Here is a 22704-nt window from a genome sequence, read left to right as displayed (position 1 = left end):
GAGTTTTTGTCAGCTAATTTCAGCCTCTTGGGTTTAAAATGATTTTTGGGCCAGGATCAAAATTGGCAACGTAGCGCAAAACTGCAAGTGCAAAGATGACGCATCAGATTCTCATTATTATTCATAGCCGAGTTTTCTTATCCTATGAGAAGAGCCGGCTTCTTAATTATTCATGATTGCACGTGCTTAACGAAGGCAAGGCAGACCTGCCAGTGCCAAGCTGTGAGACACTGACCCACGGCACAAAGTATTTAGCTGTTCATGAAGGATCGTATCTGTTTGTTTCCATGATCCACGGGGTTTGTTGCATGTTTTTCCCGGCGATGCTGTCAGGGCCTATACAGCAAAGCTGTTTGTGTGCAGCAAGCATTTTTATCGGGAGAGGAGTACGAGAACTGGAGAACGGTGGACGTTGTCTTTTATGAGAAGTTCGTTCCCATGTAGACACATTACCGTGCTGCTGTGTTTGCCTAAATCCTCCAGATTACCAGCAGGTCTAAGGGTCAAAATAGACAGGGCAAGAGACCTACTGCACTGAGTCTGCATTCAGACCTATGATTTAGACACGCAGATTGAGGAAAAAGTCATTATTAGTGTTTATATGACCACGATTATCTTTATAATGATATAAATTGTGGTTATCTGCATATGAAATTACGAATAACAAATGTAGCAGGGCATTAAATGACTGTTTATTTCTTTGCATTTTAACTTTGTAAACTATAAAATCATGTGTCTCCTCACGGTTTGTGTCTCAATTTGTGAGCCGACTGACAACAGTTGTTCGCTTCTCCCCTTCTTCTATGCTGGCCACGCTCACTCCTGCCCTTTGCTCGCGGAGCTCCACGCCCATTATGATGCCATCTTTTGAAAAAACTCTGAGGTAGACCTGAACCGAAAGTGGGGGGTGTCATGACCCTTTTATAAGAGCATTCGCTGAGGCCAGCTTCCAGCCTCCACCGCTGAGACTGCAACTCTGCACAAGACTTTTGGCCAGCGGAGAAATTAAAATGGTCATGCCCAACTGAGATTAGTTTCTTTCAAGGTTTTTTTTCTTCACGCTCCTATCGGTGAAGTTTTTTTTCCCTCTCCTCTGTCGCCACTGGCTTGCATGTTTCAAGATCGGTAGAGCTACACATCGATGAATTTGCTCTTCAGTGTTTGGACTCTCAGTAATGGCTTAAAAACCACACTGAACTGAGCTAAATTGAACTGAACTTAAACACTAAAAAATTAAATACTCTGATCTAGGTACTATGACCATTTATGTGAAGCGACTTTGACACAATCTACATTGTAAAAGTGCTATACAAATAAAGCTGAATTGAATTGAATTAATTAAATAATTAAATTTTGTGTAATGTCCAGTGATGAAAACTATTAGATTAGATTAGATTAGATTAGATTAGATTCTGTCATTTTTAAGTTTGTCATTGTATATTGGCTAGTATTTATGTGTGATTCATGCATTTCATAACTGAATTTAATATAAGCATACACACCGGATTAAAAAAAAACTATTTTTATTGTCATTGATGAATAAAAAATTATATAGATATAGTTATAGATAATGAACTAACCTACATCCATGTTAAAACAGCAATAAAAAAATGTTTTGAAACTGTTGTGAAGCTCATGAAAATAGTCTAAGCACGTTTCCTTTGACTATAAGATCCAAACGCATTACTGAATGTGACTCAGTGTTTACAGAGAATGCAGCAAATTAATGCACATTGTCCAGAGTGACTGTCAAAGCACATTAATCTCAGCTAATTCAAATTTCAGTTTCATAAGTAAAAAAAATCAGAAGGGAATTTTTTATAACACGACTGCAATTACAAGTGCTTTAATTTATAATCCTTCATCCAGTTTATTGTCATCTGCACATAAAGGCTCTGGCACTGAGCTGGTGCCTTTCGAAAAACCAATTCTGTTTTGATTACAACAACAATGTCCAGTGTGAAATATTTCCAGTCCGGTGTGCCCGCAGAGCCTCACTGTATCACAAGCATGTAAAATCCTGAGTCCTTCATGTGTTTCCAGTTCTGATGAGGGTCCAGATGATGGATCTCTATACAGCATCTCTCAAGCTATTTCTGTCTTGGCGATTGAAGATGGCTACAGTTAGTTTTTCCATTAGTAATTTTTCTCTCATACATGAATGCAAAACTGTGCCTGAAGGCATGACACAAACTGCTCTTCATACATCTGTCAATTTTAAAATTTGAGGCATTTTGGCTTTTCATCAAGTGTTTCAGTAACACTTCATCAGTTCGTAGGTTTTGATTGCAAAACATATTTTGAAAGCTGAGTTTTTTTCTTTTGTAGTAAGGCCGTACTCACACTAGGTAAAGTTGCCTCGAACCGGGCCAAAGCATGCTTGTCCCCCCTCCCGTCTCCCCCGACGACCCGCACTTACACCACAATCGGGCCTGGGCACGCTTACGTCATCGACGCTGCGCTGTTCAGTGAGAAGCGCTGTCACTCAGCAGCACAGTGGAGATTGCTCTAGTTATATCGTTTCAGTCGGTTTGATATACAGTGACATGCAGTCAAATATTTCACCAAACAGTCCTTAGGGATGTGGTGACACGCAGTCAGATATTTCGCCGAACAGATCCGCCACTTTTGGCGCTCATAAACAATCATAAAGCCCTCGTGCTGCAGGAATGAGAAGGTCTGCTGAAGGTGCGGAGCTGTCGTGCAGTGAGGGGTTTGCGTATTTAATAAGCTATGGCAGTTTGCGTTCACTGAACAGTAAGAAAAAAAAGTCACGTCTCTTAAAAGTCACGTCTCGCTTTCAGTTTCAGCCCAAGTGAACCGCGCTCAGGCCCACCTCCTCCAACCGGTCCAGGACCGGCCAAGTGAACTGTGCTTGAGCCCGATTCAGTATACTCACACTTCTCAAACGATCCCGGAAACGGGCCTGGGCACGGTACGGATGGCATAGTGTGAGTAGGCCCTAAGCCACAAATCTCTATTTTAGCAGCTCTGGCATACACTAAACTTTTAACAGATTTATTCATATCTATATTCAGATTTTTTTTTTCTCTGAGGGATACAGCCATGAACAATTATATAGGCAAGGCAAGTTTATTTATATAGCATATTTTACACAAAGTGAAGTTTATTTATAAACTAATTTTGAGAGGATCACATGCTCATGATTGCTTGCAGCCTCCCCGCATTATTCAATTTATGATTCACCAATCAGGCGATTCCTAAGGCACTAGAAATACTCTAAGTTCCATATGACAGCCATCTTCGTTTTGAAGACAGCTCTGCTCCGCATCAGCTGCTGCTGCTGCTGCTGCTGCTGCTGCTGCTGCTGCAGCAACGACAGCAAACAACAACAACAACAACTAGTGCTTTCTGAACCAGTGAAGCGCTCAACCCAATTGTATCGGAAAAAGGTTTGTTACTCGAAGCTTTCTAAATCAGAGCTCGATGAGTACCTTTTCTGGTTAAAGTGTGGGAAAGCGCTGTGCTGCAATGTTGTCAAGTGTTCACAACTGACCAACTCTCATGTAGTAATACAACAACAGTAATATAAACAAATAACTCAATTACTGTTGTTTTTTACATATAAGACATGTCACAATACACCACAGATGACTGTATTACAATCCAATGTATTCAAAAGTATTTACAATTGTTGTATTCCAACTAGTCCCGTTCCAAGCAGTGATCGAACCAGCGATTCCTGCATGGGAGGCAAATGCTGTAGGAGGAGGCTATGTAAACGATGCTTGTGGGCTGCACTCGCCAGCTGGTCTCCGTTAAACACTATACTACGACATGCAGGGGTTTTCTTTAGTTGTAAAGTTGTAAAAAAATACGCTAATACACTTTAGTATGGTTCAAAACCTTTTTACTATAAATTACTATTTTATTTTAGTTTAATTACTGGTGTGTAGGACCGGTGCAGTGCTTTGTATGTTATCGATGCCTAATCTCTCGCTATACACTTTACTAACCCATGAGGGTGTTTAAACCTTTGAATCAAAATTCGAAGCGGTCACGTGGGTATAGGTGAAAATGAAGCTTCGGACGTCACTGATCACGTGATGATGGCAAAACGAATCAAGCTCCGCTACGCTGCTTCACTGCGAGATGTATCGTTTTTTTGATACATGCTTCGAGACCTCGGCGCACAACATCACATCACTAACAACAACAATTACTGCTACTTCATAAACAACAACTACATCTGCAACTATAACTCCAACAACAATTTCACCAACAACTTCAACAACAACATCAAAACCTTCCACTTTAAAGTGCACTTTCCATTCAGCAGCCGGTTATGGCTTATATCTAAGCTGAATCGTTTTAATAGTAAAAACAAAAACATTTAAACAAAAAATCTCATCTCTCTATAATTAAAAAACAAAAAAAAAACATGAGTGTTAAAGAGACTTAAACCTGATAAATAAAAAGTTACAAAGTGTGTGCAATGGTGCACTGGAGTGTGAACCCTGAACAGTCAAAGCAAACTTTAAGGTGGATCAGCAGGAGTGGTGAAATTACGGGAGTTTTCCGGGAGACACAACAAAATGGGGGATGGGTCTGAAATACGGGAAAAACCCGGGAAATGTTGGCGGGTATGGGCTATACACAATAAATGCGCTATATAAATACACACATTACATTATACTTTCCATTCAGCAGCCGGTTATGGCTTTGATATTTATTGCCTTTTGGGGGGGTTCTTGAATACGCGGCTGGTGTTCCGAGCTTATTAAGGCATCTTGGGGAGTTCTCGAGATCTACCTTAGCTCAAACTCCTCTCTCGCCTTGTAAATGGGAGGGAGCCCTGGGCTCTAGGATCTTATGAGCTCAGGGCTCTCTCCCAGGACAGCAAGACAAACAAGCTTTATAATCAATCATCAGCTAAGTGTGAACTCTTGAAGTGAAGTTTATTTATAAACCAATTTTGAGAGGATCACATGCTTATGATTGCTTGCAGCCGGTCCCGCATTATTCAATTTATGATTCACCAATCAGACGATTCCTATAAATACCCTAAGTTCCATATTTAAGCCATCTTTGTTTTGAAGAATCCACCCTTCCACCCCAAATCCCTTCTATAGAAACCTTTAGCTCTAATTTGTAAAAGAAAATTATATTTTTGAACTGGACTTCATCCAATATTCATAGTTTGCACTAGAAATGTATGCAAATTAGTTAATGTTTAAACAAATACTATCTTATTTGCATATGCAAATGTAACATTTTAGAAAACTTGTATTACAAAATTGTTTGCCGTTCTTTATGTAGTCAGTCATCTGGGGAAGTACAGTGTATTCACCAGCAGTGTCTTGCCTTACTACCGTTGCGCTAGACAGTTGCGCTAGACAGGACTCGGTACATCTGTAAACACTCGCATACAGGTGTGTGAGTTGATAATGGCAAATGTTTGGCAAAAATGCACAAGCAGTCAAACACAAACACTTTAATACGCTTGGCAGGCAGAAAGTTGCAGTTCGCAGCAGCTTCTTGCCAAATGAGAGAGACATGTAAAATTGTGTAGCCATGCACTTGTTCTGTTTAGATGTGTAAATCATTAATTATGTACAGGCAGGAGCTAATTCAATTCACTTCCCTTTCCAGGCTGTTTGTTTTTGAAGTCGTTGCGCCTGTAATAAAGATGCCAGAGGTTGACGGCTTGTGTACAGTCTCTGGGTAATTGTTATGAAATCTAAACGGTTAATGTGAGTGGATCTCAGGAGCCATGTGCTCTTTTTATGAACGGCGTATAAATGAGGATCTGAAAGATTTATGTTTTTTGTTCACTGAAAGAAGGTGTTTTTGCTTCAGATGCATGTTGAATGTTACATGAAATTGTTTTAAATGTATTATATTGGGGATGGAATTATTCTGGCAATCATAATAACCCTTTCACGTGTAACTTAAATAAACATGTAATTCTTTTTTATTTGATCATTATTTAGAATGCATTGCTTTAACACATCGAGTTTATCATATGACATTCATTACAATGATTACTGCATGTAGACCTTTTTCTTGGTTGCTGCATGGAGGATGCCATAGTGATCAGCATCTTCCGATAGGATGCTTAAAACTTCTGTTCACATTGTTTACAACTGGTTAATCTTGATTCGAAAATAGTTGTTAATACCGCTTTGAGTGGCTCACGGCGGGTTTTTGTGATCTTTTGTTTTTGGTAAAGGTGTGTGTTAAAGCTGTTATGCTTCTGTAAGATGCGGTTTAAGGGCGAGAGTGTGTCGTCAAATAAGATGCTGAAATAAAGCAACAGTGTTCCTGACCTGACAGCTGTTATACTTTGCTTAGCGGGCGCTTCGATGAAAACACACATAGACAAACATCAAACATACACACACATCTCACACAATACATTGCTGCATTATAGAGCAAACCAATTCCATGAAACTTAAAGGGTCACGAAACACCAAAACAAATTTTTTGAGCTGTTGACAGTCGTACATGTGTCCCACACTGCTAAAAACACTATTAGGACACCTATATTTCACTAAAAAGTGTAAATTGGTTGTTTTTGCGTTATTTTAAGCAAATTCGTACTTCCGGTTTGAAACGATTTTTTGAAGCTGCGTCACGACCATGACATAATAGCGTTGTATTCCAGCGTGCAGACTGGGCGTCTGTGCCAGAGTGAGTCTTATTACGTCTTACAGTGTGTTGCATTAATGCATGAGTAAGGCTTGGTTCAAACCAATCAGCGCGCTCTATTGTGCAACTTCATTAATATTCATTGCTGTCAGAGTGTAGACGGCAGATACGCCACGTTGTATTGGCAAAACAAGCGTGAAGTGTTGCTTTTATTGTTTGCTGTTTCGTTTTCATTTTCTCTTTGTGAGAGCGCGTCACGTGTGGATTAACAGTGTACGCGACGCGCGACAACAATAACTTACATGTCTAAGGAGGATTATTGTTTACCTGAGAGCTGTTCTCATCTGCAAACGCTGAGATCCCGGATTCGCTTGTAGTCTCCTCTAAATAAAGATGCGGCTCTAGTTGCTGGTGATTGTCCTGTCTCTACAGATTTGGTAAGTGAGCGACCAGTGCTCTTTGTTTATTCAGTTCGTATTTTATTCGTATCAAACAAACTATTGCACCAGTGTAAACAAGTCAGCACTAACAGTTACAACCAAACTATAACCTCGTGTTGGATTTTGTGACTGGAATAACACACGCGGCTTTCTGACGCTACCTGCCGTGTGCATCGAAGTTTCCGGGAAATGCTGAGTTTTTTTTTTCTCTCATTCGCCGTGCGGTATCAAACATTGCATGAAAAATACACGCTTAGAACAGATCCTCGAATCAAATATCTTGTTTGTCGGGAGGGACATGAATGAATTTCCTGAATGAAAGAGCCAAACTGCTGTTAAAGTCCACCATTTAATAATTTGGCAAATAATTCGACAACAGATGTCCATGTAAACACAGTCACATTGTCCGCTGTGGTTGTGTGTTTAGACTCTGAAATTCAGCGCGCCCAAATAGACACTTCCACACCAAGCCTCTTTTCTTCCTCCGACACTCCCCCCTAAACAGAGCTGGACACGCCCACTTTTCTGACTTTTTCCAAAGTAGAGGTGTGAAAACACCCTGCTGAAACGAGGGGGTTTCATGGCCCTTTAACAGGTACAGTGCATCTGGTTAGTATTTATAGCGCTACACTTTTTTCCACATTTTTTTATGTTACAGCCTTATTCTTCAAAAATGGATTCAATTAATTTATTTCCTCAAAATTCTACACACAATACCCCATAACAACAATGTGAAAAAAAATGTGAAATTGTTGCAATTTTATAAAAATAAAAAAAAATGGAAAAATCACATGTACAATTACAGCTTTTTGAATATGATGCCACAAGCTTGGCACACCTTTCTTTGGAAATTTTTGCCCATTCCTCTTTGCAGTACCTCTCAAGCTCTATCAGGTTGGATGAGAAGTGACTGTGTACAGCCATTTTCAAATATCTCCAGAGATGTTTAATAGGATTTAGGTCTGGGCTCTGGCTGGGCCACTCAAGAACATTCATCGAGTTGTTGTGAAGCCACTCCATTGATATTTTGGCGTATGCTTTAGGTCATTGTCCTGTTGGAAGTTGAACTGTTGCCCCAGTCTGAAGTCAAGAGCACTCTGAAGCAGGCTTTCATTCAGGATGTCTCTGTACATTGCTGCATTCATCTTTCTCTCTATCCTGACTAGTCCTCCTGACTAGTCCTTCCCACAGCATGATGCTGACACCACCATGCTTCACTCTAGGAATGGTATTTGCCTGGTGATGAGTAATGCTTGGTTTTCCCCAAACGTAACGCCTGGCATTCAGTCCAAAGAGTTCAATTTTAGTCTCATCAGACCAAAGACCAAAGTTTCTTATGGTCTGAGAGTCCTTCAGATGCCTTTTGGCAAATTTCAAGGGGGTATTGGCTTCTGTCCGGTCACTTTACCATACAGGCCTGAATGCTGGAATGCTGCAAAGATGGTTGTCTTTCAGTAAGGTTCTCCTTTCTTCACAGATAAATGCTGGAGCTCAGACAGAGTGACTGTTGGGTTATTGATCACCTCCCTGACTAATGCCCTTCTCCCCTGATCACTCAGCTTAGATGGCCGGCCAGCTCTAGAAAGGGTCCTGTTGGTTCCAAACATCTTCCACTTACGGATGATGGAGGTCACTGTGAGGCCACTTAAACGCTTGGGGGTCTAAACTGTTGTGATGTCATATTCGAATTGCACTCTGGGACATATAAGTACTGGAATTGACACATGAAGCTGTGAAAATCAAGTGGTTGAGGGTATGTGCATGTAAACTTCCCTCATTCACTAGATGAAGTGGAATGACTAGATTACAATGGTGCTAGGGATTCCCCTGAAGGAAAAAGTGAAGATAATTTGCAATTGTGTTTTTTCTTTTAAAAATGGAGTGTAACACAGCCCTAATTTTTAGATTTTCAAATACTGTACACTCTCAGAACTAAAGGTACGCAAGCTGTCAGTGGTGTGGTGTCTTTTTAAAAGGTAAGGATTTGTACCTAAAAGGTCCATATTAATACCTAAATGGTACATATTAGTATCTAAAAAGTACAAAAGTTTTCCTCTTATTTTTTTTAGGTAATAATCTATACTTTTAAGGTATCAATATGTACCCTTTAGACACAAATCTGTACCTTTTGAAAAGGTACCACCCCAGTGACAGCTTGTGTACCTTTATTTCTGAGAGTGTATAATAACATGCATTTCATTGTTAAATGGCTCAATAATGATATTATTATATGACCTGTGTTGAAAGATGGTTAGTGGAGATATTAGCCACCATGTTTGGAGATATTAGCCACCATGTTAGTGGAGAGATTACAGTTGCTGGATTTACAACATGTTAATTGATCAACTACTGCCAAAATGCATGAAAGTAAGTGGCTTTTCATCTAGAATAAGAATATATTCTAACATTCTACTAACCTAAACAGTGTGTATTTGATGTAAATATAGCAAATCTTCTACAACAATTATTATTGCTGTTTCCATAGACATTAGAATGTATTTTATACACCAACATATTATAATTTGATAATACGTATAGTTGAAGTCAGAATTATTAACCCCCCTGAATTATCAGCCCCCATGTTTATTTTCTCCCCAATTTATCTTTAATGGAGAGAAGACTTTAACACATTTCTAAACATAATAGTTTTAATAACTCATTTCTAATAACTGATTTATTTTATCTTTGTTATTGTATAATGATGTTTTTATATAAACTATGGAAACAAAATATAGCTTAAAGGGGCTAATAATTTTGACCCTATTTTTTTTTTTAATAAAGGGGTTTAATAATACTGATTTTAACTGTATATGTATTTAAATGCCTGAAACCTAAAAAAAACTGCTATTTGTTTGAAACACTTATAAATTATTAAATAAAAGTATATCTGAATTTATCAGTTCAATTATCAATTTTTCTTCTTCATTTTCCTAACCCAAATAAACAGAATATCTAAATATAAGCAGTTAAACAACAATATTAAGATGTTTTTAATAAAATCTCAAAGTCTCGTATTTATTTACCATATCTGTATTAATACTTCTGATATTGGAAATTTACTTTATTATTTAAAGAATACTAACAATATAAGAACCAATGCACATAGAAATAGATGCTTACAATAACAGAAAGAAAGTACTGGCTCATTACCTTGAAATGCAACCAATAGTAGAGTCAAGCCCTAAAGTCATTTTGTTAAACTGTTCAACATGTTAAAGTCCGCAGAATCCGATTCAAAAGCATACATAAATGGAAATTTCCCATGAATCTCAATGTACGGGACACTATTAATTAACAACTGATTTATACAGTGTAGATAGGGAGATTTATGCCTCTAATGATAGTGATATTTACTGTAATATAAGATATAATTTATTATAAATCATCCAGAAAGTGTTCCCTTTTTTGTGTTAGTCTCATTTTGCGTGTACAGTTGAAGTCAGATATATTAGCCCCTCTGAATTATCATCCCCCTTTTAATTTTTCCCCAATTTCTGTTTAATGGAGAGAAGATTTTTTTCAACACATTTCTAATCATAATAGTTTTAATAACTCATTTCTAATCTCTGATTTATTTAATCTTTGCCATGATGACAGTAAATAATATTTTACTAGATATTTTTCAAGACACTTCTATACAGCTTAAAGTAACATTTAAAGGCTTAACTGGGTTGATTAGGTGAACTAGGCAGGACAGGGTAAATAGGCAAGTTATTGTATAACGATGGTTTGTTCTGTAGACTATCGAAATAAATTATAGCTTGAATGGATAATCATTTTAATCTTAAAATGTTTCTTAAAAAATTAAAAAACTGCTTTTATTCTTGCAGAAATAAAACAAATAAGACTTTCTCCAGAAGGAAAAATATTATCAGTCATACTGTGAAAATTTCCTTGCTCTGTTAAATATAATTTGGTAAATATTTAAAAAAGAAATAAAGTCTAAGGGGGCTAATAATTCTGACTTCAACTATATATGTAACAGCTATAAAGAAAATGACTAATTGAAAATAAATCAATTGCGCGTATGCATTATTTATCGTCTTTATAGTTATTTATATGGGGAATTTAATGAAGTTAATATGGTATATTATTTATTTAAATCAAGTTTAGACTACAATTTTTCAGTATCACATTGTTGCCTGTTTAAACTGACTATCTATTTGAATAAACGTATTATTAAATATTAATTTAGTTTATGTCATTTAAATTGAATAAACAATTTAGTAATTTAAATGTATGTCATTTAATTTTACTGAAAGCTTCTTAATAATGCATTGTTTGTGGTTTGTGATGTGGTTTAAAAATCTTGTGTCATATTACTACCTCAAATGGTTTTGTGCTGCATTTTCAATAGCACTGATTGCTCTTTGAAAGCAGAAGAGTTTGCTTTTTATGCTGTTTGGTTTTTGCCCACACAGTTTTAATTGAGTTGTTTGTTGTCTCACTGTTCTCTTGTCCTTTACCATGCATGGTAATCCTCTCAGGGCCTGCTGGGCATTATCTGAACCGCTGGCAGAGACAGAGACATGAGAAATTTAGTGTTTGATTATAGTCAATCAAAGCTGAAGCTTAACACAAGCCGCGATGGGCTTCACTCAGCATGACATGAAATGTGCATAATGACACACCAAATGTCTGGAGCCACCAGTAGCTTTTGAGAGACAACTGTGCTTTGGATCAGATGGTCGCTTGGTCATAAATTATTATGGGTTTGAGTAAATTGTCAATTCTGTATGTGTTTTTTTCTTGATATTGTGATGGAAATTTCGGATAATTTTACTAATTCGAACCTTAGGGTCTCGTTAATCGCGATAAACAAATCTTTTCTTTCAGTCATTTCATTCATTCATTTTGTTGAATTTGCCAAAATATCATTGACATGTTATGAGTTGCTTTCCAACTCATCTACAGTTAGCTAGTCAATTAGAATTTTATAAGAAATGGAAAATAATATTTCATTGTTTACCTGAGTCTTTTGTCTATCAATTAGCTCAGATCACCTCTTGAGTCGTCCATTACGTGACACAGGCAATCCAATATAAGCTTAACCAGTGCACACAGTCTGAGCTGGAAGGACCCATGATTAGTTCATATTTTGAGTCTTCATGTTTTTGAGTCATTCATTTATCTTGCATGTAAAGGTAAAATTTAGAATGAAAGCATTGGGATTTAGAGTAGTTTTTGAAATCCAAAAATTGTTATGAACTAAAATCATGCACTGCATCCTAATTGACAAACTATACACCAAGTACTACGTAATTATGCAGTTACACACTAACCAAAAAAATGACCAAAAGAAATGCCTGGATGCAGACTGGTGAGAGTGCATGAAAAGGTTTTAAAAGCACACACCAAACCCCACCCCTCACACTGAAGTCACTAGATCTTCGCTATTAGGTGCTTGTGTCTGAGACTGCATGTCTGAGCTTACATGTGCAAGTCTACAGCCAGATATACTATCGAAACTACCTAATAACTTCCAGTAAAGACTTAGATAAACTTGTTCATGCTTTTATCAGCAGCAGGGTGGATTACTGTAACGGCCTTCTCACTGGTCTTCCTAAAAAGACAGTCAGACAGATGCAGCTCATCCAGAATTCTGCGGCCAGGATTTACATAAAATAGTGCATAAGTAAGCAATGCACGCACATATGGTTATTCCATCAGATTCTGATTTCCTAACACTTTTGCAGTTAACCAGTTAAACTCTGCAGACGCGGTACCAGGTCCGTGACGTCATCAACTTTCGATTTAAGATTTAAAGGGCTAGCATTGCACTAGACCCGCTTAAGTGGTTTCTTTTGAAAGTGTAGAATCTATATTTTATGCACAAATGCATCACTTTGTTTTTTATCCTACTGTACAAAAGTTATTTACACTTAAATACACAGTATTTTGAATACCCGAGCTAGGTATTTTACATTGGTTCATTTTAATATTTTTTCATGTGACACATGTACAAGTTATAGCTCAAATGAAAGCTCTTGCCAGTGCTCATAGGGTTCAAGCATTCTTTTTACTGAATTATATTCACATATCAAACAGTTGTCGAATGAATTGTGGTGTTTCCATGGCGCAGAAGTGAAAACAATACATTTATGATCAATAAGCAGCCCCAGATAGCACAGACAGCTGTCATCTCTTACCTTATGCTGTGCTCTTCAGGGCCATTCTCCTCTGTTTTTGAGGTGATGTGCATAAGTAATCCTTTTATATGTCTGATGTGGTCCAAACACAGTGAATTATGTTTGATCAAACAAAAGAATAGTGAAATATGAAAACAAGGATCCGTCTCTGTGGCTTGTACAGCACTTTTCATCAGTTGGAATGCAATAACTTTTGCATAGATTATGGTGGAGACATTTTTCTTTTTTCCTATGATTACAGACATGTGCAGGAACCACCAAAATTAATTGCAGCACCATAGACCACGCAAAACCTAAAAGGTACACTTTCAAATTTGAGTTTATAAAAAAAACAAAAAAAAAAACAAAAGTGCCACTTTTTTAAGTGTTTATTATAACACAGACACTATATACAGGCATTTCAAACACTTTCAATTGTGTTTTATGATAATTCTAAGTTTTTTTTTTTTTTTTTTATGATACTAAATTTTTGCATTTACACCTCTGCATGTGGATGTAGTAAGCTTTTAAATTTGGGTAGGCAAAATCCAGGCGGAAATCCAAAAATAGCAGCAGAGTTTAACTGGTAAAAACGTCTGAATGTGTTTTGAATTGTGAATATCAGCATAAAACATAACATGTCACCTTTAGTAAAAAAAAAAAAAAGAAAAGAAAAGAAAGAAAAAGAAACACTTCACTTTCATGTGCATCTGGGCCCAGCATGAAACGCGTATCAGCAAATGTCTGGAGCTGCTAGCCTTTTGATAGATAATTGTGCTTTACTAGGATCAGCGTAGCAGCAGAAATGTAATCCCTATGGTCATGTCATACTACGATAATTCTATGGTTATCACACATAAAGACAGGTTCAGATGTTGTATTTTAAGACATTTGTCTGTTTTTTTTGTCCTCATGCTGCTACTGAGTGTAGGAATATTTTTTTTTTACGCATATCATCCAAAACCTTATGTTTTGTTTTGTATATTTTAGCAATTTTGTGATCCATGCTATATACATATATATATATATATATATATATATATATATATATATATATATATATATATATATATATATATACATATATATATATATATATATATATATATATATATATATATATATATATATATATATATATATATATACTGTATATATATATATATATATATATATATATATATATATATATAGTCAAAGTCAGAATTATTACCCCCCTTTGATTTTTTTTTTCTTTTCTTTTTTAAATATTTCCCAAATTATGTTTAACAGAGCAAGGGAATTTTCACAGTATGTCAGATAATATTTTTTTTCTGGAAAAACTCTTATTGTTTCATTTCAGCTGGAATAAAAGCAGTTTTTAATTTTTTAAAACCGTTTAAGTGACAAAATAATTAGCCTCTTTAAGCAAATTTTTTCCCGATAGTCTACAGAACAAACCATCGTTATACAATAACTTGCCTAATTACCCTAACCTGCCTGGTTAACCTAATTAACCTAGTTAAGCCTTTAAAAGTCAATTTAAGCTGTATAGAAGTGTCTTGAAAAATATCAAGTAAAATATTATTTACTGTCATCATGGCAAAGATAAAATAAATCATATATATATATATGGGACCTTGATCTTTCTTCCAACAGCTTTTAAACATGAAAAGATTAATATCGACTTTCAATAATGGTGCAATGTGGAAGTTTGATACCCAGTGGTTCAAAACACAGGTAAGCACAGGTTGCCAGATTGACGACATCAACAGGAGAGAGCCCGACTGTCAAGCCTAAAGGCTGATTTAAGACATGTTCTAAATAAAAGCAACAGACAGAAGGAATATTTTCCATATTAAAATGAGTTTTTGTTCTAACCAACACCTGAAATTTATATTTGAGAAACGGTCTCTATTTCTTGCAGCTGAACAACAGAAAACTGGCAATGGTCACCTCAGGTATACCTCATGTGCTTTATTCACGTTTAAATGCTAATAATGTGAGTTTGGATGCCATTTTACTTGATATGTGAGCAGTTCACCTCAGATCTTGAAAATCAAACAAAAAAAATTGAAATTGAGCTGTGACTCAGTGCAAACCAACATATATCAGTCATTCAGCATGTAAATTTAATAATGTAAAAGAGGTTTAGTATGTACTACTTAGATTGTAAACCTTACCATTTGGTCAAAATGTAGTGAGTGCACTATTCTATGCTTCTGAATGGCCGTATTTTAATTTCTATCTTGTTTCGTGTAGTGCAAACAGCCCAATTGCTTATCACTGTATAATTTGTCATGTAGCATGATGTTAGAACTTGGTTGCAATGTAACCTGTTCACTTAATGTTTACGTTGGTAATATTTATTTTATTTGTTATTTAATAACCCCGTTAATGTGGTCTGCGTCTCATTTCGGATGAGGTCCACCGGAGGTCGCATTTCGGTCATGGATGAATGCTTTGAATGCCTTCATGACTGAATGAATGAAATACAAATGTTTTTCACTAAGGCAACCTGGGGTGCTGTAATGTAATGGCTAAAGTAGCAGTGAGCGGGTTAAATGACCAAAACAAAGACAACGTTCATAACTTACTTAACACACATTTTTAAAGCAGAATAACTGACTTCAGCATTGTTTTTTTCAGATAAACAAGAATGTTCACTTAGCATGTTTCTTAAATATCTGCCAACATAGTATGGTATTTTTATGTTTTAGAACAGTCAACAACTTACTTACAGCACCTTTAACATTTTTAATAGTTTAAAGTGTCATATTGTCAGGTTTAATGTGTTGTATACTACGGTACAAAAACATTGTAATAAGCTGCCAGTATGTTTTCTGTTATTTTACAGGCCTATTTCTCTATACTGTATATTATTTCTTATACATTATATTATTTCAAACTACTCAAATGTCAACAAAAGTCACTGTTTAACTGTACAGTTGAATGTTCAACACCAAAAGTCAATAAAGCAGAGATCAAGCTCCCATAATGCAATCTACAAACTGAAATAAGCAAAATCACAAAATATGGAAACTGTTAATTAACAGATATTATTCACAGTGTAGGCCAAGGATCACCAAACTAGTTTTTGGAGTTCCGGTGTCCTGCCGATTTCCCAACCCTAATCAAACACACCTGAACAAGCTAATCAAGGTCTTACTAGGTATACTTGAAACGCCCAGGCAGGTGTGTTGAGGCAAGTTTGAAATAAACCCTGCAGGGCACCGGACTTTTGTGGTACAATTTAATAATTTTTTTCACGCTAGTGGAGTTGTTTTGTATTTTTAAGTCCACACAATGATGTTTTTTGTTATTTTTTATATTGATAATATGTCACGGGACATGTTTTTGTTTGTAGAACAATGAAAACCTGTGGTTTAATGCAAATAAAAAATGACAGAAAAACAAAAATGTTGTTGTTAAATGTATTTCTTACAAGCATGAACAGTACATTTGAAAACAAGCAAAAAAAAAAGCAAACACAATTGGCTACTTTATTTATTTGAGGTTCTAAATTTGAAATTACTTATTGAATTAAGTACATAACACTGGATTTGTTTTCAATTAAAAAAATAAATAAATAATTGAAACAAATTATTTTTTGAGTACTTAACTTAAGTCAATTTAAGATTTTTGCTATGTACAAATGCTTCTGATTGAAGAGGAAAAGATTTGGCTAACATAAAAAAGTTTGTTGTCAACTTTATTTTGTTAGATGTTGTCGTAACTTGAATATATTAATGCAAACTGCTGATTTTTTTGTTATAACAATATTTTTTAGAGTGTATGAAATAGCTGAAATTATTAAGCACAATGATATGGAGGTGTAATGCAGTCAAGAGCTGCCTTTAGCTACTTTAGCTGTGCATTTATCTAAAAATAATATCTCACCTGGAATGTTCACTAGCCAATTAGAATCAAGCATTTGATAGTAGTTCCATTTCATAGTATAAAATCTTTTAGAATTATGTCTAAAAATAATAATTTAAAAATGACATTTGTCATAACTTTTACTTACTATAGTACACTGGGAGTGAATGTTAGCTTTTAGTGCTCACATTTGTTCATCTCACTGCCAGAGCATCCATTTGGCTAATGTTTTTGCTTGATTTTACTTGGTGTTTACATCAACTATAATTTTCCCCCTCACACTGTGGCCAACCGAAAGTTAAGAGGACCAAATTTGGTATTTCTGTCCTCCCATGTTATAATGATTGTCATCACGCAAATGGTTCCAGTCAAGCACTTTGTATTGCTTAGTTTTGGCAAAGCATTATCTGAGCTGCCAGTCATTTTGTGAATCCCGACTCTCTTCTCAGTTCATTTAGCCTGTATTGAGATGATTAATGTGGTGCATGAGGACTGGCCCTCACGTCGCCTGATTTAGGCACACCGTTACTGCTCCATTACCCAAGTCAATGGTTTAAACTATAGCATTTATTTTGGATTAAGTTTAAGATTTGTTTTAAATGTTTTGTGCTTTGAATGTAGCCTTCAAATTAGACTACTTTCCTGCCAAATAATGCTTTAGTCTATTTTACTGAAAAGACAGTTACTGTGTGATTGTATAAATTGTGTATTTAATTGAATTATATTAAAGCAGAATTTACTTTGTTTGAGAATTGAACTTTCTATTTATTAAACGATTATTAAAAGACTGAACCGAAGTTCTCATAATATGGATGATGTACGTTTTGTAGCTTCCACTCCAGGATTTTCTTGCCATGATACTATACTCAGCCTCAATAGAGATACATGGATCCGTCTAAATTTTTGCGAAGCCTAAAATATGTTTCTTCGGGTACATTTAGTTTGCACATTTCAAATGACAAATCCACTAAATAGTGCTTTCTACATTTTTTCTGAATCTAAAATATGTTAAGGAAGACTGCACCTTTCAGCCCATAGACTTTGATACACATGAGACATGTAATTGTGTATTTAATTTATTTATACCAAAGGAGAATTTACAGCAACTTACTTTCTATTCATTAAAGAATTATGAAAAGACTGAATGGCAGTTTCCATAATATGAATGATGATGATGATGGTGATGATGGTGATGATGATGATGATGATGATGATGATGATGATGATAAGAAATGTTTCCAAATCAGAATACTAGAATATTTTTTGAAGGATCATGTGACATGAAAACTGGAAAAATTTTGCTGATTATAAAGGAATAGTTCTTCCTAAAATGAAAATTAACTCATGTACTCTCCCTTATGTTGTTTTAAATCAAATTTGTTATTCAGTTGAACACAAATTAAGATATTTTGAAGAATGTTGGTTTCTGGCACCGATTGACTTCCGTAACAGAACAACAAAATACTATGGAAGTCGATGGGTACCAGCTAAAGAGATATAATTTTGTGTTCCGCAGAAGAAAGATACTTAACTTGGTTTTAAACAAGTAAAGGGTAAGTAAGGCACAAGTCCAATTCTATTTTTGTACCCCTACCCTTTCCCCTTACAACCGAGCGTGAAGGGGAAGGGCTTAAAAATTTACCCCTAATGCTGTGTTCACACCAGATGCAGAAGGAGCATTAATCGTGAGTGATTTATATGTTAAGTCAATGCAAATGCACGAATAGACATCCTGCGGTGCAATATGCGCAAATTAAGCATTAAGCATTCTAAGAATTCTAAGAATTAAGCATTTTGCGCATTTTACGTGCTTAAACTCTGCTGCTATTTGGGGATTTACGCCTGGATTTTGCCTACCCAAATTTAAAAGCTTCCCAAATCCACATGCAGAGGTGTAAATGCAAAAATTTGGTATCATTTTAAAGAAAACCCTTTGAATTTTCATAAAACACTATTGGAAGTGTTTAAAATAACTGTATGTGTTGTCTGTGTTATAATAAACACCTTAAAAAAGATTCAGTTTTTGTATTTTTTTTTTTATAAACTCAAATTTGAAAGTGTACCTTTTAGGTTCTTTGTGGTCTAGCGTGCTGTAATAAATTTTGTTGGTTCCTGCACATGTCTGTAATCATAGGAAAAAAGAAAAATGTCTCCACCATAATCTATGCAAAAGTTATTGCATTCCAACTGATGAAAGGTGCTGTACAAGCCACAGAGACGGATCCTTGTTTTCATATTTCACTATTCTTTTGTTTGATCAAACATAATTCACTGTGTTTGGACCACATCAGACATATAAAAGGATTACTTATGCACATCACCTCAAAAACAGAGGAGAATAGCCCTGAAGGGCACAGCATAAGGTAAGATATGACAGCTGTCTGTGCTATCTGGGGCTGCTTATTGATCATAAATGTATTGTTTACATTTCTGCACCATGGAAACACCACAATTCATCCAACAACTGTTTGGCATATGAATATAATTCAGTAAAAAGAATGCTAGAACTGTATGAGCACCGTCAAGAGCTTTCATTTGAGCTATAACTTGTACATGTGTCATATGAAAAAATATGAAAATGAACCAATGTAAAATACCTAGCTCGGGTATCCAAAATACTGTGTATTTAAGTGTAAATACTTTTATACAGTAGAATAAAAACCAAAGTGATGCATATGTGCATTATATATAGATTCTACACTTTCAAACGACACCTCTTACGGGGGTCTGGTGCAATGCTAGCCCTTTAAATCTGAAAGCGAAAGTCGATGACGTCACAGACCCGGTACTGGGTCCGCAGAGTTTAAGTGGTTAAATCACATTTCGCACAAATCACTCGAGTTCAAAAATCTGAACTTAAGTTTGCGCAGCGTTAACCAATCAGTAGCTTGCACTTGTGGGGCGTGATTGTGACGTATTGCCTGTTGTTGGTGTCCCGGGGGAAATCCTTCAGCTGATACCGACAACAGTTCATCAAACTGGGCTCGGCTCCGTCAGAAGCACCGCTGAAAGCCTCCATTATTTAGGTTAAGTTCCTGGAGGAGTTTATGAGCTCACTGGGCTGGTGCACCTCTGAAAGGATCTAGTGGACTCAGACACTGCTCCAAACGCATCGACGCTGTTTTTATAAAGACACATAAACAGTTATTTTCTCAATAAAATCTATGTTAGCCATTTAGCAACAAAGCTACAGTCACCAGGCAGACAGAAGCCCTGCCCATGACGCGAATCCACATCTGTTCTAAAGTGAATTTGATGCGCGAATGAAGCGGATTTGACAAGCGAATGAAGGGGATTTGATGCGCTAATGAAGCGAGTAAACTCAAATGTTCACGCATAAATAGATAGTATGATTTATTGACGCGTTCCGCGTCTAGTGTGAGCGCAGCATAAGAATTGGGACAGCACTAAATCACCTGCACACATCCTCATATGTCATCACGATCTCTTGCTTCGTATGAAATCAGATGATTGCGACTGCTGTAGTTATTTCAGTTTTGTAATTTTTTGGTATTTATTTTCAGTTAATCACTAAAGGCCTATGTCATGTTATCATAACGATCTAATGTGGCAATAAGATTGTAACTACTGGCATTCACACAGTCGCCATGTTCATCAGCGTTAACTCACCAAAAACAACATTAACACTGTACTGTCACTGTAAAAAGCCCATTCCTAGCCACTAGACATTACTGACAGGGTATTTGAGTGTCATCGAGTGTCAGAATGTTGTGGGACTGCTCTACAGAAGTTATGATTATGCATTATAGATAGCGCAATTTTGCCATTTTTTATTAAGCATGAGGTTAAAACATGAACGCAATATTGAATATATTAAAGCATGTGCTTGTTTGTAGTAAAATTCGTAATTATGACAAAAAAATACTAATTTGTGGATCTCCTTACTTCCGGGTGCAGTGATTCTGTCGTTGTGGCTGGTGTATTCTGGGAAACTTTCTGACCCCTTGTTTTCGAGTGTGGTCCTGAAAAATCTTCATTCGAAGGGGTATTTACCCCTTCCCCATAGCCCTATGCCTTCAAGCTAAAGAGAATTGGGACAGCCCTACCAATTGACGTGAACGCGCAAAATTAGGGGTAGGGGTAAGGGGAAGGGCTAAGGGGTAGAATTGGGATCGGGCCTAAGTGATGGCAGGCTTTTCATTTTTGGGTGAACTATGCCTTTAAGTGTTAAATCACATGAATAAATTGCATTATACAATATAATAAAATAGAAAAAATCTAATTATAATAATAATTATAATAATAATAATTGCAAAAATGTTTCAAAATCTTTTGTTTACAAAATCATATAGTAAATTGCAGCCTTGGTACAATCCTCATAATTTATTTTACGTCGATTGAACATAAAAAAAATTGTCCCAATGAAGTCTCAATAATTCCTTTGTTTTATATAATTTTAAATAGGTAATTTGAACAAGCAGCAGAAAATAAAAATGAGTCTATAATGAAATCTTGTTTGATGGATATATAGATTTTATGTTGAGTTTCTATATATTTTACTCACTGTGTACTTCATTATTCAGTCAATCAGGGTGTCTTTGTGTTCTGCACATGCCATGGATGAAGTTTAACAACAGTTTTTTCCTGTCTCTCTACATGACAAAACGTATGTGTATACATTGATTTATATGTTATTTCTTTGGAGCATCTGACTCAATAAGAGACACTATTTCTCTCAGTGTGAGTAGTATTAAAAATTTGCGACAGCACATTCAATTGATATCATTTTCTAAAGATGTCCTTGTAAGTGTATCTTGTAAAACCATTGCACAACATCTTAAAAGACTAATAACGCGTTTCAGTCAATTAAGGTCATGGATTAGACATTCATAGTTACAGTACACAAGATGAACTAATTTAATTATTCTGAAGGAGTTCTTCAAAAGAAGACAATTCCATTGCTTGAGAGCACGTGAATGACTGGGCTTTCATGAACAAATATTCTCTCTTTTGCACACAGTTCGATTTTTCAATATAAAGTTGTGTAAAATGGTTTTAATGTTTAGAAAGTTTTTGTTTTGTTATTAAATATGTATTGGATGTTGATAGTTCAAACAAGTCATCCATCATTCATGAATCAAGCTGTCTTTTGGCTGCTGAGAAGGAGCGACCGTAAAATTTGTTATTGCTCCCATATGCAAGGTTCCACACCAGTAACTGCATCATTCAGACCCCAGCATGGCATTTATGTCATATTTACGCATGACAGACATGGTTATGATTAACGACACACAAGGCTAGCATATGGTTTGCGTCCTTTTCTTTTATTCATATAAAACTGCAGTAATCACAGTTTGCACTGATTTGTTAGAGTAAAGTTTTGTTGAAATTAAGGTTACACAAACATATATTCTATTGTGCTCTGTAGCTTTCATTCCATTAATTTCTTGCGGTGTTACTTTACTCAGAAATATGTGCCTCAGCCTACATTTTTGCAAAGCTTAAAATATGTTCAGGTACATTTTGTTGCACGTTTCAGATGACAATTCCACTAGAGGGAACAGTCAATATTTTTCTGAATTTAAAATATGTTACTTAAGCGGTGGCCACACTGCAATTTTCATCCCATACACTTGCAATATTTCCATCCAAAGATGTGAGTTAAATGTATGCGCAAAACTAGAATATTGCATAAAACATTTGCA

General features: G+C 35.9%; 1 protein-coding gene and 1 long non-coding RNA gene across 13 annotated transcripts in view; both read left to right on the top strand.

Moving 5' to 3' along the window:
- oprl1 (opiate receptor-like 1) overlaps nt 1-22704 on the top strand; it is a 317839-nt gene that overhangs the window by 257542 nt on the left and 37593 nt on the right.
- Nucleotides 2674-5933, top strand: LOC147831220 (uncharacterized). The gene is made up of 2 exons (XR_015523194.1): nt 2674-4799; nt 4857-5933. It is a non-coding gene; the product is annotated as an uncharacterized LOC147831220 (long non-coding RNA).

This window comes from Danio rerio, chromosome 23 (assembly GCF_052040795.2).
Source record: "Danio rerio strain M-AB ecotype USA chromosome 23, GRCz13ab, whole genome shotgun sequence".
NCBI lineage: Eukaryota > Metazoa > Chordata > Actinopteri > Cypriniformes > Danionidae > Danio > Danio rerio.
The sequence above is the reverse complement of the archived record's forward strand: the minus strand, read 5'-3'. Positions and strand labels throughout refer to the sequence as shown.